Source organism: Hirundo rustica, chromosome 6, assembly GCF_015227805.2.
Source record: "Hirundo rustica isolate bHirRus1 chromosome 6, bHirRus1.pri.v3, whole genome shotgun sequence".
Taxonomy (NCBI): domain Eukaryota; kingdom Metazoa; phylum Chordata; class Aves; order Passeriformes; family Hirundinidae; genus Hirundo; species Hirundo rustica.
This window is the reverse complement of record NC_053455.1, coordinates 33,631,771-33,648,556: the sequence shown is the minus strand read 5'-3', so window position 1 is coordinate 33,648,556 and position 16,786 is coordinate 33,631,771. Positions and strand designations below refer to the sequence as shown.

At 36.6% G+C, this 16,786-nt stretch overlaps 1 protein-coding gene across 2 annotated transcripts in view; it reads right to left on the bottom strand.

Annotated features, from left to right (window-relative positions):
* The window catches only part of FMN1 (formin 1), a 173,234-nt gene that overhangs the window by 141,063 nt on the left and 15,385 nt on the right, over nucleotides 1-16,786 (bottom strand). The window lies entirely within an intron of this gene.

Sequence of the window (16,786 nt, the reverse complement as noted above, 5' to 3'; positions counted from 1 at the left end):
GACTGCTTTAACATATGAATTATCTTGAGTGAGAATGGTAACGTTCTGTGAATGTGCAGAATCATCCTGGACTATGCTAAAGCCTTGGGCATTGTACCCCACAGCATTCTCCTGGAAAAACTGGCAGCCCGTGGCTTGGACAGGTGCACTCATCACTGGGTAAATACCAGGCTCTATGACCGGCCCAGAGCCATCATAAAGGCCACCATCCAGCCGGTGGCCAGAGACGAGTGGGATTCCCCAGGGCTCAGTGTTGGGGCCAGTCCTATTAAATACTATTTATCAACAGCCTGGGTGAGGGGATCAAGGGCACTCTCAGACAGACTACAGGCAACACCAAGTTGGGCAGGAGTGTTGATCAGCTGGAGGGTAACAGGGCTCTGCAGAGGGATCTGGAGAGGCTGGATTGATGAGCTGAGAACAGTGGTGTGAGGTTCACCAAAGCCAAGTGCTGGGTCCTGCACTTGGGTCACAGTGACTCTGGCAGTGCTACAGGCTGGAGAGGTGAGTGCCTGGAAAGCTGCCCAGAAGAAAAGGATTTTGGCCTGCTGGTTGACAGCCCTCTGAACATGATCCAGTGTGTGCCCAGGCGGCCAAGAAGGCCGGTGGCAACCTGGCCTGTATCAGCAATAGCGTGGCCAGCAGGACAGGGCAGTGACTTCTCCCTGTACTCCAAATTATTGGCACCGCACCTCGAGTCCTGTGTTCAGTATTGGGCCCCTCACTATGAGAAGGACATTGAGGTCCTGGAGAGAGTCCAGAGAAGGGCAGAAGAGCTGGTGAAGGGTCTGAAGTACAAGTCCTGTCAGGATCAGCTGGGAGAATTGGGGTTGCTTAGCCTGGGAAAAAAAGGAGGCTCAGGGGAGACGTTATAGTTCTCTCCAACTCCCTGAAAGGTGGTAACTAGCAGGGTGGGCCTTGTTCTCACAAGTAACAAGCAATATGACAAGAGGAAATGACTACAAGCTGCACCAGGCAAGATTTAGATTGGTTATTAGGAAAAAGCTCTTCACTGAAAAGTTTGTTAAGCATCAGAACAGGCTGCCTAATAAAGTGGTTGAATGATGATGATCATTCCTGAAGGTTTTAAAAAAATGTGTAGATATGGCACTTAGAGACGTGGTTTAGTGGTGGACTTGACAGTGCTGGGTTAATGGCTGGACTCAACGACATTTGTGGTTTTTTTCAACCTAACCTATTCTGTGATTCTAAATTTAAAAGTGAAAAATTTCATCCAGGACAAGGAAAATACATCTTTGCATCTATAGGATCACACAGTTCTGAGTCATTAAGGAATCTCCATCCTCTTCTGCAAAAGCAGCCACATTAATATTTACATCCAATCATAAAGGAAATTAACAAGTCTGTCTTACACCTAAAGTTATTTGATAATTCATGTCCCAAAGATCTACAGCTATTGTATTTCACATGTGCTGTGGCAACTGATACCTACTTTTTCTGCTTTAATAAAACATGAACAGAAAACAAGCAATGAAGACCTTTCTGCAATGATGAGATTCTGACTGGTAATATCTCAGCATGAGGGCAGTAGCAAACAGAAAAAGATTACCTTAGTTCACACTCTTGCTAAGTCTGGCATCAGTAACGCTACATGTCACAATTGACAGGGTCATGTTGAACTTAAGTCGGCCAACATCACATACATTTTCAAAAGATTCAGCTGACTTTTTAATGCAAGTGTCTCTGAATGCCTTTTAGTGGATCATGGGTTTACAGAAACTCCAAAGTCCTTCTACGCTTCTGTAAATGAAATACTATCATTGTGATGTTTGAAGCACTATCAAGTAATCCTTGATTAGACATAGGCATAGACAGACACATACTGACTTTTATAGTCTTAAGAAAATTGGATGACTGAGCAAAGGGTATTGATCACCCATCTGGCAAATTTTCTGAGTTTTCACAAATGTCCAAGTCCTATTACGAGAGAAAAAGATTCTGGGCAGGATACAATTTTTGTATATGCTCACAGTGAACTCTCAATTAAATAAGTTTTATCTTTACTATAGTGTACCATGACTCACAAAGTGGCTTCAATTCATCCAAAACCTCAGGAAACCAGCATAACTGTATTAATGGAGCACTGAGATGTGTTTTTCACATTTCCAGTCAGCACTTGTATAAGAATTTGAACTGTGTCACTGACATTGCTTTGTATTCTTCTTACTTCTAAACTTAAATGGCAATACTGAACGGTCTACTTTTATTTTTTAAAATATATTATCCACTCTTTTATTTTATTTATGGTGTTCCAAAGCTTCACTTGCCTCAGCTAATCACAAGTTCACTGTATTAGACATTGGACAAGAAATCAGTTAAAACAAAACAAAACAAAACAAAAAATCCATCAGCTTTTTTCTTAATTAATTTTTAAAAATTCTTTATTCCTTTTCCTTGGTACTTAGGAAATATTAAGTCCGTTTAGTCCACAACCATTGGACAGTTTTTCCCATTTTCAATGCTGTTGAATACTCCTTACTTTCACAGATTTCACTAGAAGTGAGAGGTGAACAGCACTTCTGAAAATAAATTATGCCACATATATAGATACTGTTACTTGTGAAAACATGGGGGTGTGGAAGTGGCAATAGATTGCTTAAAGTATTTTAAAGTTTCTTTGCATAAATTAAAGGTTCAAATAATTTCTCTTTTACATTTATGCTTTTCCTGGCATCTTACGATTTTTGGAAACATATTGAGATGCACTTTACATGAATAGCATGTGAGCTCAAGATTAAATTACAGTGACATCCATGGATGACTTCTCTTCAAATGTTAAAAACTGTTGCCAATTGAAAATTCTGCATTCAAAGAAGATGGTGTAATTTATCATATTCATTCCACCATCAACATTTTGGTGCACTTCGGTTGGTATACAGGAAAGTGAGAGACGAAAATCCAGCTCTACCCAATCTCTTCAGCCACTCAGTTTCACAACCTCTATCATACACCTTGTCTGTTATCTTTAGGGCTTTTCTCCCAGGCTAAAGGTAATTTTTTTTGTACTTTAAAATATCCTGTTGTCCTTTCCTGAATATGACCCAGTTTTACCATATACTTTTTGAGACAGAGAATGAGAACTGCAAGATATTTGAAGTGTGAGAGCAGTAGATATCATAAAGTGGAATAACGTTTCTGAGGTTTACTTCTCTAAAAATTCCCGTTTGCTTCTTTTGAAAGTTATTGAGTTTTCAACAAACATTTACATAGGGCTATCTGTCAAGATTCAAAGCTGTCCTTGGTGGAAGGAAATGGCCAGCTTCATTTTATATATGAAGTGAAATTGTAGGGAGTTTTTGTGCATGGCTTCCTATTTATTTCCTTTAAGTTCTCCTGGCTTTTTCTACTTAGTAAATGCTTTCTACAGTTCTTCACAGCACTTCTCCCCGAATATCATGATATGATATTCATTGGCTAGAGCACTATTCCTGACCCTCTGGGAGGTCACATTGGATATCAGGATATGCATCCCCAGGTACAGAAACATTGACTTTACAGTTAGTGATGAAGACTGATTAGGACTTGGTTAACTGTTGGGATAAAGAGGGGAATGAAAGGCAAACCGCACAACAGAGAAGGTTTCAGAAGTCACAAGGATATGTGCTGTTTTAGAACAACTATCTCTCAACATCGCCCATTTCCTTTATTTTACACTGTGATTCAGTATAGGCCTGGCTAATTATAGCAATCTTAAAATTGCAGAGCAGAAATGATGAAAAAAAAAAAAAAGAACTAGAACTTCACTAGTTACCACCTACATTTCTTTTTTGATACAGTCTGTATTTATTCATATTTTAACAAGTATCTGCCAAAATGACAAGCAACGTTTCACAGTCTCAACTCTGACGCATCTACATGTTAAAACTAGTTAAATCTGGAGACAGCTTTTTCTTTTCTTTAAAGTACTTTTTTGGGAAAGACTTTTTTTCAGTGTATGGCTGTTTGCATAATGTCTGCAAGATACTACATGAATGTTCAACAACATTTGTGTATCAAAATAACTGTATAAATGACCAGAAGAAGCCACAAGCATCTCAACTTTATCAAAGCTTTCTTGAATTCAAAGTGTTCTATTACAAAACAAAGGAAAACACTCTTCATTATGTAACCTAGCCTTTTTTATTGGCCTCACTTTGGTCAGGCAAAACAAAGCCTTAGATGTCTAAGTACCTAACAAGTGGCCTGCTTAATCCACTAGAACATATTTCTGTCATTCAATTCACTTTTGCAAGTGTTTTTTATGCAGTTATATTACACTACTGAAGAAAACAATGAGCTGTATTCTTTTGAAAGTTCAGAGTCTAATTAAAACGTAGCTCATTAGTCAAATGGATTTTTGTCACACGAAATTTTTCACTGGCTTGCTAATGAACCAGATATAAATACAGTCACTACTGCAATCCAGCAACCTCAAGGCTGCCAGTATTATTACATTTACTTTAAATATAAAATTATAACTTCGCAAGGGTTGGCCATCTGGCATGTAATTTTGTTTTGGAAAGCATTCCTATTTAAATTAACCATAAGCATATACTCTCTGTCTTGCTTTGAGTTACGCCTGCATTCAGTGCTGTTCTTGAAAAGGGTGGTTCTCTCTTTCAGGGCACACTGATAACATACGCCATTCTGAAGCACACCACTGTAGGAATATGACAGCACAATGCTACTGGTCATATTTCTGATTCATATGAAGGATATACTTCCTATTTTAAAATTCTTTCATCTTTAACATGTAGATGCCAAAGGAACTAAATGAAAAGCATAACTTCCTTTTATTTCTGGGCTCATAGTTCTGTTGTAACAGTAAACCTGTTAAACAAATGATGCACACTGGCCAAAGACCTCTAAGTTTTGTCGTCCTGAACCCTATACTTGTGTCACCAAGGAGTACAGTTAGTTTCATTTCATCAATTTTCCTGATGGGATTAAAAAAAGGGAGATGCTGTATCTGTAGACTGAGGACCATAAAATAATTTTCCAGAAAATCCCAATATAGTCTGTTAAGTTTTATGGTTAAAAGTCAAATGAAATGCCTTACTGCACTGACACAGAGACAATGATGAATTATACTTCAGTAGAAATGTAATACAGAAATACAGGTAGTTCCCAGGAGAAAGAATACAGAGTTAAATAGAGTTCAATTTTTAGAACAATGAACAAAGACTACAAAGCACCAAAATGCAGGATGAGAGTCTAGACCCAAATTCAAATGCAGTTTTAAAAAACAATATTTTTTCTGAGGGAATAAATCAATTTTTAATAGTTTGGCTAGAGGAAGTTAACGATGTTGCTGCAATAAAAAGTTGAAACATCATTTACAATACAATTATTTGGACTCAGTTTCTTAAATGAATGTTAGATGCCAAAATTCATGTACTCTAGTCCACAAAGGTGTGGATCATTCCAGGTCAGATTTGTCAGCTCTGTGTCTGTGCCTCAGACACCCCTAGGGCACCTAAAACTGTGCTTCTTCCATTCTGCACAATTTTGCATCCATTCTAAAGATCTTCTGCAATAAGGAGGTAACATTCAGCATTCCTTCCTTTCATTTGTGAAATTATCTTACAGGTAATTGCCCAGCATATTGAAAAGGGTGGCAGAGATCATTTCATGTGAACAAGCAAAGTATGAGCTTGTTTCAAAAGGTGCAGATAGGAGGGTGTAAGTCAGATGAAGGAGAAAAGTAATGGGGAAATGAAGGAGACATGATGAAGGGGTTGTGGGAATGTTTTAAGGATGACTGCTGAGTAAGACAGCCAAGCAGCATGCTACTATACAAGAGGATGGGTGGAAATATTTCCATGACTATTCAAAGTCATGATTATTTAAATATTAGTACCATTAGATGTTGTTTTTAGCAGCCAAAGCTGCTAAAGCAGACCTGAATTCCAAGAAACCTTTCATTTGTTCCGCTGCAACACCCAGCTGTCATCTCCATTTGCACATTTAACATCGATTTCAATGAATTACACATAAGAAAATTCAACCCTCTGATGACAGAGCTGCAACTTACTTCACAAAGTTAATTGAACCTCCTTTTATGCTCTCTCACTGACCATCCACATTATTAACGCCTCAAGCCCAGGCTATGTCTCAGCCCTGCCTGTAGCCTGAAATCCCCTCTGAGCCCGTAGTCACACCTAAGCCACATGAATAAAGCTTCAGGAGCTTGCTCTGTGCCGCAAGCATGGAATGACTGCGCCCCGCTGGTGTGAGGGAAGCTGTGTAACACCAGCCCTGCCAAAGGGACTTTGAGAGATGTGTGAAGTCTGTGCAGACATACCTGAGCAACTAAACTCTGCAAGAATTGCTCAGGCTTCTCTTTGAACTGCCAGGGTAGTTCCAGTGAGCGTCATGGACCAAAGTGGAAAAGCAGTGGGTGGCTAGTGTGGACAGACATGCCAGGCAAACACACCCTATGTGACTCCTCTCATACAAAGCATCTACATTACTGTAAGTGAAATACAATTACGTAGAGGGGGAAAAATAGGACTAGCAAGTCGATTTGTATGGTTAGAAATACAATGGAAGATGTGGGGAGGGGCAGGAAATTCTCATTTTTTTAGTTCATTTTAAAAAAAACCCCAGACTTCTGCCTATTTTTGATAAACATTCCACTTTGGAGGAGTTACAAATAAGTCTTCTCACTGTACTTAGCTATCTCTTTAACAAAAGAGAGTCAAAGTGTCACTCTGGAAACCTGAAATAGCTTCTAGCTACAGCTCATTTTTTGCTAGCCTTGAAATCAAGCCTTTAAATTCAAAGGTTTTACAGGAAAACAACAAGTTCCTACAGAAAATTTGAGTAGAATGGAAACAAACCTTTTGGGTTTTTTTGCAAGGTGAAGTAGTTTAAGTGTAATCCAATCACTTTGATGAAAAGGACTTGACAAATATTCAGTGCTCGATGAGATGAAACATAGAGCTCTTTGGACTAATTAGGTATGGTCTCTTTTATTAATCCACAGATTGGAGAACGTTTCAACATGGATTAAGACTGACAAACTAAGCAACAAAATTAGGAATTTTTTTTCCATGATATAAAGGAAAACATTCAAATAGAACATTGCCATTCGTACTAAATATAAGATGGCAAGATAGAAACCTGAAGGCTAAAAAGTAAGAGAGTTTTGAAAAAAGTGCAAACCTGAAAAAGTGTGTTTTAACATTTTTTTCCCCGTCTTTGGATGATAAACATCTTTCATTTTTGCCTAAGTATAAATGCATAAATAAGTATAAATGCATAAATACATATAAAAGTGGAATACAAATTAATCAAAAGAAAAAACCAAACATTTAAACAATTCCTGGGAATTTACATAGTGCTATTTGTGTTACTTATAATACTTCAAACTATAGTTTCACTATGTGTCAAATTAAAGAATAATCTGTTGTAGTAAACTAGTACAAAAATTATTAGATCCAAATCCCATGAAGGAAGCATATGAAAGGAAATCAGAGTACAAAAGCATGACGTAAGTAAGTACTTGGATTTTGTATAAGACTTTTCTTTTTGCCTATGCAAAAAGATGCATTGTCATCTTCTGTTCTTGGTATATTAGTTGGAGCTTATTATTCACCTGGAAAATGATTTGCAGAAGAAAATCTGACTGGCATGGCTTCATATAACTATCAAATACATGCTCAAGTTTAAACTGTAAAGCTATTGGAAAATGCACACATAACTGTATATAAATGATATTACATTATATTATGTACAACCGTAATTATATTTTAATATAAATTTATTTAATAACATCAAAACTTTTTCAATATATTTTTCATACTCGAATACTTTAATTTTCTAAGACAAAACAAATTTCACTTTGAAAAATCAGAAATTAGTGCACATGTGCTCGTTTACAATGTATTGATAACTACATTACTGACAAAAATATATACTTTGGAAGAAACTTAGAGAAGATAACCTCTAAATTTTTGTTATTATGAGCTGAAATGGCTCAATGCCAGCTGCTTTACAGGTCATATACATATATGTTTCAAATAAAATTAACACAGAAAAAAGCACCTCCAAAATTTTGCTTTCTCTAACAAACTTAACAAAGATTTAGATTTCACTTCTTCAACAATAACTATCAGACTCAAATATATGTTAACAAAATGTTAGTTGAGGGACTACAAAAGCACTGGCTTCAGTGCTGCATAAAATAGAAGCCGTTTTTGAGTAATTGCTCCAAAGATCTTGGAATGACTACTGCTGACTAATGCTCCTGATTTACCACAATATGCTTAAGAAAACACTGCAGCTTTTAAATATGCCTGCCTTAGCAGCGGTAGTGTTCAGTTTCTCTGGGCATGGAAATCAAGCTATTTGCTGTAAGTACACTGAAAATATGAATCAGATCCCATACACAAATTATGTATATGAGGTAAGCACGATGAACGTCTTAGGTCACAGAGAGCACCTGGTATTTTGCAAGTAGTAACAATTAAAGCTACTGGGAGCGGGCTGGAAACTGAGGGTGTGCCTTCCAGCTGCAGGGCCTCCCAGGCTACTAGCTGCTGAAAAATGTGAAGTGTTAGGGGGTAAAAGGATGGGAACAAACAGTTTTAGCTTTTCTACAATTTATGACTGAAAAATAAGTTCACGCACTCATAGAAGTAATAACTTTTTGTTTGCCAAACTCCCCTGTACTACAGTTTTGTTCATTTTACTTGTGTTTCTGTAATAGAATCACGGAAGCTTAGAGGACAGGAATCAATTTACTTCATTTTGTATGCATAATAAGAATAGTTTTCTATTCATAAATATTTATATATTTATTATTTATTTAAATATTTATGGTTTTGGTGACTTAACAGGTTAAGATTTTTAGGGGTAACAATCAATAAAGATTTCTACCCATGAGACAGGCAAACAAATACAAAAATGACTGAAAATGTTATCGAGTAGAAACTCAGAATACCTTTTTCCACAAAGTAAGATTTTTCTAGAACACATTTTCCCTCTTAATTTTCAAAAATATTCTAGAAAAATGAGAGCAAACATGGTAACAGGTTAGCTAAAACATTCATCATTTATACCCTTAATCTTGGTAGTTTTGAACTATCCGAGTCAAAAATCAATAAACTCTGTATTGATAGCAAAGAAATGCTAAGTGATTGCTTAGGACAATTTCAGGGAGGTTCATTGTATTCAGAATGCAAAAATGTCCCATATGCCTCTTCACTGTAAAAGCAAACCTTATAAGAAAGGAACATAGGACTTTCCATTTTAACACTTCCAAAATGTAAATGTGAAAAAAAATGAAGAAAATGACAAAGCATTGAAATCTCTATCACACAGGACATTACAAATAGTGGTATATAGAGACTGTCACTCAGGTGAGGGATTGTGAATTATTTCCATTTCCTTCTTCCCTCGCCTTTTGTTCTTGTAGAAATGAATTTCCCACAGACTTTAAAATTCCTCATGTAAAATACATCCAACAGTTCTCAACATCTCACCTCTGTTTTCCCTGTCCTATTTTTACCTCACTGATCCCAGTAACAAAAGAGACAAGCCTGAAGAGGTATTTGAATATGGTCTAGAAAATCATAAACACTTAGTGCAATTGAGAAGTCACCATAATCTAAATGCAAGGGTACTCATAATCTAAGCCCAAAGAAAATTACTCTGACACACAATTAAATATATCACTAAACCACTAGGTGTACTGTTTTAATGCTATGACTCATAAATAATATTCACTACTTACAGGTATTATTTAAATGTATTATTATAGATTTATGTCACATCTAAATAATGAAATACTATTCAAAATTATTTATGGCTATGGAACCCCACAAACACATAAATTGCATCTTTATTAATTTTCACTATTTTAAAGTATCTTTTTATCAGGGAGTGTGAAGATTTTTTCACCACTTTTACAAGTTGGATTTGGTGCCATTATCACTTTTTCAAAGACAAAATACCAAAGGGTAGCTATTAGAGATTTTAAAAATTCCTAAATACATTATTAAATCATACTTACACAGATAAATACCTGAATCTGATCTCAGTTTATATATCATCCTGATCCATCAAGAAAATTTCAGCTGAGCCAGGTCTATCAATTTGTTTAAAGTGGCCATCAGAACACACAGAGATCTAAGAAACAACAACTACCACATTATCCCAGTATTTTGCTTCAAGAAATTCTTTTTATACTGATGAGAAGTCCATTTCATTACAATAATTTCCTTAAACTGAGTGCACAAACTGTAAACCAGAAGGAATGTTTTGTCCTTTTCTCCCCCCATGAAACAGAAAATTGTTAATCTATGACCTGCATAAAACATTAAGCTGTCTCTGGTTTTCCATTCCAATTTAATTCCCTTGGTTTCCCCTCGCTGATTGCCTTTGACTGAAGAGTCACATGTTACAAAGAGAGAAGAAAATATAACTGTTGCTTAAGTGTTCCATGCTGAGAAGTCATTCAACTAAAACAGGGACTATTTGTTCACAGAATTTAATAAGGCAGTCTTCAGAGGGTCTTTTTTAACTCAGAGACTATGTCTTGAACTTAAAGTCCTGCCTACATTCATTTCAAACTGCCCTAAGTCTACCTTTCAATGCAGCATTGCCTTATTTTGTTCATACTGGTACAAAAAGACTTTGGCTTCACTGGGATGAAATATTAAGGATCTTTTATCATTACCATGTGTGCAATAAGACTCAATAGAGAACACAGGATGATGTCCTCGAAGGCAATCATAATATAGTGTACAACGAGTAACTGCACTGAATAGAAAAAGGAAATAAAAATCCATTAAACAGCTACGTAGTGACTGTGATTTTAGTTGGACATACAATTAGCAGCTTTGCAAGATTACATATCCAGAAGAACATGCAAACTTAACAGGAAAAAATTTAGATACAGCTTGCAACTGTATGCCGAAGGAGCAAGAGAAATCCTTATCAAAGAGGATATCTATCTCACAGACCTGAGTGATAGTCAGGATGGTGGTGTTACTCACTATGACTCAGAAAGCCAATAACTGGAAAAATCCTCAGAAAGAGCTAACTCTGTTGTAGCCACACTGAGTCTGTAGGTAACACAATTCCCGTTGGATGTTAGAGACACACTGGGCTGAAATAAACAAGTTTAGAGTAGAAGTTACTGATATTTACAACACTCAGATGGTAAATTGAAAATTTACATAATTCCACCTGAACAAAAGAAAACACTTTGACTGTGAGAGTGACCAAACACTCAACGCAGGTTGCATAGAGAGATTGTTCAGTCATCATTCTCGGAGAAATTAAAAATCCTGCACACAGGCTCAGACAATTTGCTCTAGGTGACCCTGCCTGAGCAGAGGGTTGAACTAAATGATCTGAAGTGGTCCTTTCAGCCTAAATGATTATGAGATTCTCTGATTAATTCTCTCTTCTTTTTTATTTTAATTCTTTTCTTACACCAGTCTCTTAATTCTTAACTCCTTTATAGCATCTTCAAAGAACATTTATTCTGAATAAGATGGCTTTTGTGAAGCAACACACTCATGTATATTACTTTCATGTGAATTACCTGTGAGAAACTATGCATCATCTTTCCATGTGATCCATATGCAAACTTACTTCATGAACTGCATGCTTACTGTGGACAGAACTCTATAGTGCTTTTAAAATGCTAATTAGCAATTCTCTGAACCACTTCAATTAGAGAAGATATTTATAAACCTTTCCCTTCCCTATAGAAGGAACATCAAAAACACTGTAATATAATCTGTCTCCTGTTATAAGAGCCTACAAACAGAGTTTTGTTTATATGAAACTTCATTTTCCAAAACCATGGTTTAGGAATACATCATAAGGTCTTGTTACTGAATTTCTCTTAACTGACTCTGTCCCTTTTCAGCTTAAAGAGCTAGGTTAGGAAAAGACAAAATAATATTCAAATAGTACCGTGATACCCAATTTTTTTTGCTACCTTCATTACGTATCTGGGGTGAAATGTTGCCTGAATGCCATTTTTCAATTACAAGTCTTCTGACATTGGCACTGCAATAGATTCATTATCTGATAGTTAATGATAACACATCCAACCAAAGCCAAAACTTAAAGCTTCTCCCATCCCACTATTTTAATGCTGGAAATTTAAACAGATGCACAGAACTATGGAGAATATAACTGCTGTATTTGTAGAATCAGGGTGTTCTTCTTCACATGGAAGAAAGCTATGTTTACACTACAAACACAAATTAATGCGGAAAACTGGGATAACCCAGTTTTAGCAGGCAGTGAAAGACCTAAGGAGTAGGGCAGCTCTTAGAGCACAGATACAACCACTGTTTATCCAGCTACCAAGGAGTAAACTATCAAATTGAAAGTATCATTTTGTGCTTTTCAGTCCCTTCAAGATCTTTGAGGATTAAAATACAATCTGACACCAACTTAATAATATTTATTAAAGAATTTATCTATATAGTAAACAGTTTTTTATAGGTTAAAGCACTTTTATATTCTACGACTGCAAAACTGATCTCCCAGAGAGAGCCATTAGCAATTGGCATGTTTCCAAATGGCAGTGCGTCATTTTTGACAACCATACAAAATTACCAGAATGTTTGTTTTTAATACTTTCTAAAGGAAAATGAACTGCCGTTATAAAATTCTCATTGGCAGAAACAAACAAACAAAACATTCTCCACCTAATAATCAGCAAGGACAGGGACAGATGCATCTACAATTACATCCAGAATATATTGCAAAGAATTCTTGGGCAAACATCTTTAACTGGTCAGTTAAAGAAAATTATTTGAGAAATAATCTTAAAAACTTACATTCAGCAACCTTTTCAAGCACTTAACATGCCATCCCTACAACACAATAAGCATTATAATTTTGAAGACCTTAAAACCAGAACTCTACCTCACTTTTTTTTCCTCCCTTTTCATCTCTGCATCTCCAAAATTTCATGATACTGACTTTATGAATCATCAGCAAGCCAGATAGATTTATACCCATAATGTACATTCTAATGGTTACAGTTCTTTTTGCAGACTTTCCCAACAAAACAAAAATAAAGAATATCTCCTCTCTAATCAGCCATGCTCTACTTGTTTTGTGATAGTCCATAAATGTTCTCTATCATAGCCAAGGTAACAGTCTCGACTCAGTCTTTGAGTTCCCCTTCCCACTTGTCCTCCGTTGCTTGTTCCTCTTGCTTCAGTATTAGTTGAACCCACTCAAAATATCACAGCATCTCCACATCTTCATCCAACTTCATTCATCTCATTTCCCACTCCTAACAACTTGCCAGTCCCAGCCAGACTTCTGGCTTCCAATTTTTGGATGCAACTGAGATATTGGGGGATCAGACGATTCTCTGCAGGAGGGGTGGTCTTGCTCACTTGTCCTTTCTGCCACACTTGCATGTACTCCCTCATCCTGGCTGTGGATTCCATCAGCTCACTCTGAACGGTTCAGCTCACTAAACCAGCCAAAGCTACTCACCTCTCTTCTTGCTGGCTCAGTTTTCAGCTTACTTAATTATTTGCCTCAAACTACCAAAAAGCAAGAAAAACACCAAAGCTCTTGCAGAGAAGAGGAGGAAAAGTGAAGAGAAGAGGCCTTTCCTGCTAGAAGGAAGAGAGTAAGAAGAAAATGGGCCTGTGTTTTCAGTCCCATAAATCTCAGCTATTTTACCTGACACAAAATTTAATCATTCAGTTCTATTCCAAGTTTGATTTACTTTCTTTACAGTCCTACTAACTTTGGATTTCTGTGTTTTCTGGGTATTTTCTTTCTTCACAACAACTAGGTACCAAAAAACGGAGCATTATTCATTGGCTGGGGATAGGGTAACATCATCCTTCTCACTTGCTCCCTTTCTTGCTTTCAGCATTCCCCCTTGGCAGATTTTTATTCTTTTTTTCCACATTAGGAGTAAAAGATATAACAGAATGTATGGTGAATGACCCTTGCCAGTCTCATTCTGACTCAAAGCACAGTCAGCAGTCACTGTCCTGGAAGCTATTGTCATAACCAGTGATTTTTATTTTAAGTTTCCTGCTCCGAATCAAATTCACTTCAATAATTACTAAAAATATCCCTAATCTTCTTCCCCTTACAGGCAATACTTAGTAAAATAGCATATTGGTGTCATTCGGTACTAAATTCATACAGTAGCTCTGAAAACTTTCTCCCTATTTTTTTTCTACTGCCCTGAACAACTTGAGAGAGAAGCAGCGACAGGAAGTCAAATGTCTCAGAAAATCTTTCCCTGAGACAATGTATCTGGTATTCGGACACATTGAAGATCTTTTCTCCAAGACTGCGAAAGTAGGATGTACTTCATATTAGAGTAGAAAGAATTTCACACAGAAATGCAGGATGTATGTTTCTGAGGATTTAATAAACGTCATACTATGACAAATTTTAGTGTTTGTACTTCTGCTTTTGCTGCTTCTAACTGAGCAGTTAGAAAGCCCTAAGTTATTCTAAAGCTTTTTCTTAGAATTTTTATAATTCAAATGTAACTATTGTATGCTAATACAGGAATTTTGATTCCCAGTCCCACCTACAGAGAAAAATTCCCAAATAATTATTGTTGAACTATAAATTATTCCCACTTAACTATTACCTTACTAAGATGAAAGCTATGGCCTATTCCCATGGTCAATAGTTCCACTTCAACAAGAAGATCCAGTAAACCGTACTTTCAAATTAACCAGTAATACAACTTTGTGCAATGAAGCTACGATAAACATGCCATATATGTATCTATTTATCTACAAAGAAACTGAACTTGAGAAAAAGTGGAAGTACAGAAGTAAGGTACTCCGCCTTAGTTGCTTCAGTTTTGACTGAAGGAATATTCTCCAATTATTGCAAAAGACTATGAAGAATCATGATTACAAATGATAAGAAAAGAGAATTAAAATTATGTGTAGAGCTTTATGATGAGTCTAATTTGTAATTTAAAGTAATAAATTAGAATATGTAACTAAATTAATCAAATTTTCCAAGTACAAAGTTACGTGGGTAACAAAAGTCTCCAAAAGTTTTTCAGGAAGAAGTAGTGCACACTGTGACAGCAACAGAGCTTTGAAAAGATATCCAAAAGGCCACCATTTTTGCCATGAAGCAAATCCTCTAATCAATCTGACTGATAAAAGGTTGACCAAAATTCTCCATAATTCTTAGAGTCATTGTAAATACTTACACATTTTAATAACACACTGGAATTGAAGGAAAACATTTCACAATAACATCCCATTGAACACAAATTTGAAAAATAGTCTTGAACTCTGCTCTTCACACATGGGAGGAATCTGACAAGAATCAAACAAGGATTGCAAGTTTATAACTGTAAATCTTAGTATCATTTACATTAACTAAAACTGGAGATATCATTTGTTCCAATGAACTATAGTCAGTTAGTTATTATTCATGTATGTTTACAGAAGAGTGGCATTCCAAATGCTCTGTCAATATCAATGATTCCATCCCTGGTTCAAAAGGTAATGGAAAGTCATATTAACCCAGATCCAGAGATATATCTACAGTATTATATATGCCAGCAAAATAGAGAATGTTTCCTTAAAGTCACAGAATTTCTGACACACCAGTAATAATGCTGGCATGCAATCATACTTGAAAATGAAAAACAAAAAACCAAACCAAACCAAAACAAAACAAAAAAAAAACAAAAAAACACCTTATGATATTTTCTGTCTTCAATAATGCTGCCAGGTAACTGAACTAAACAAGAACTAAAATTGGGCTTGTCTGCTTTTTTTCTCTTCACAAAAATGTTTGTGCTTAATAGCCAGGATTTTCAGCCAACAGATGCCATTAGTATGTATGTGTGCTGTTTTGTTTCTTGTGAAACCATTGTGGGTTAAGCCCAGTGGGAAAATAAGCAGCACCACAAAAAGACTCATTCCCTCCCTCCTCCCTTCCCCCAAGTGGCACGGGGTAAGAGTCATGGAAAAACCCCAACAACTGGGGGTCAAGATAATGAACAAAGAATTTGTTTAATAAGAGAAAGTTAATCAGAAAAAGAGGGAGGAAAAAATGAAACAAGTGATGCTACAGCAATCACTCACCACCTCCCATGGGTAGACCGATGCCCTGCCAGGTCCCAAGCAAAAGATGGCTAACCCCTCTAAAGCCCCCTCTTTCCGCTTTTATTCCTGAGCATGACGTTATGTGGCAGGGAATTTCTGTTTAGTTAGTCTGGGTCATCTGTCTGGTTGTGTCCCCTCCCAGCCTATTGTGCAGCCCCTGGTCTATTCACTGGGGGGGTGCAGAGTGAGAAACAGAGAAGGGATTGATGCTGTGCAAACACTGCTCAGCACAAGCTAGAACATCCCTGCGTTATTGAGACCGTGTTCATCACAAGTCCAAAACACTGCCCCATACAAGCTACTGTAAAGAAAATTAATCCTATACCAGGCAAAGACAGTACAAAGAGTGCAACACAAAAGGTACACAACCACAACCACATCCAACAATTCTGAATGATACATTAATTTAAAAAAATACTACTGTAAAACAGAGAGAAAAAAGATTTGCTGTGCTGCTTTAGTCTTATAAAGGGGTAAAATTTTTGTCAGCTAAACCAGCTCACTGAAAGGTACGATGAGACGTAATGAGAGGGGCAGGACAGCACAGCACAACAGGAACCAAGAAAGGAATGAAAGAAGAACATAGCACCCAACTTTTCAGCCATGGTAATTCACCAAACAGCACCTTAAATTTGATTTAGTCTTGAGTGGAACTAACACAACTTCTAGAAGTAATAGGCATA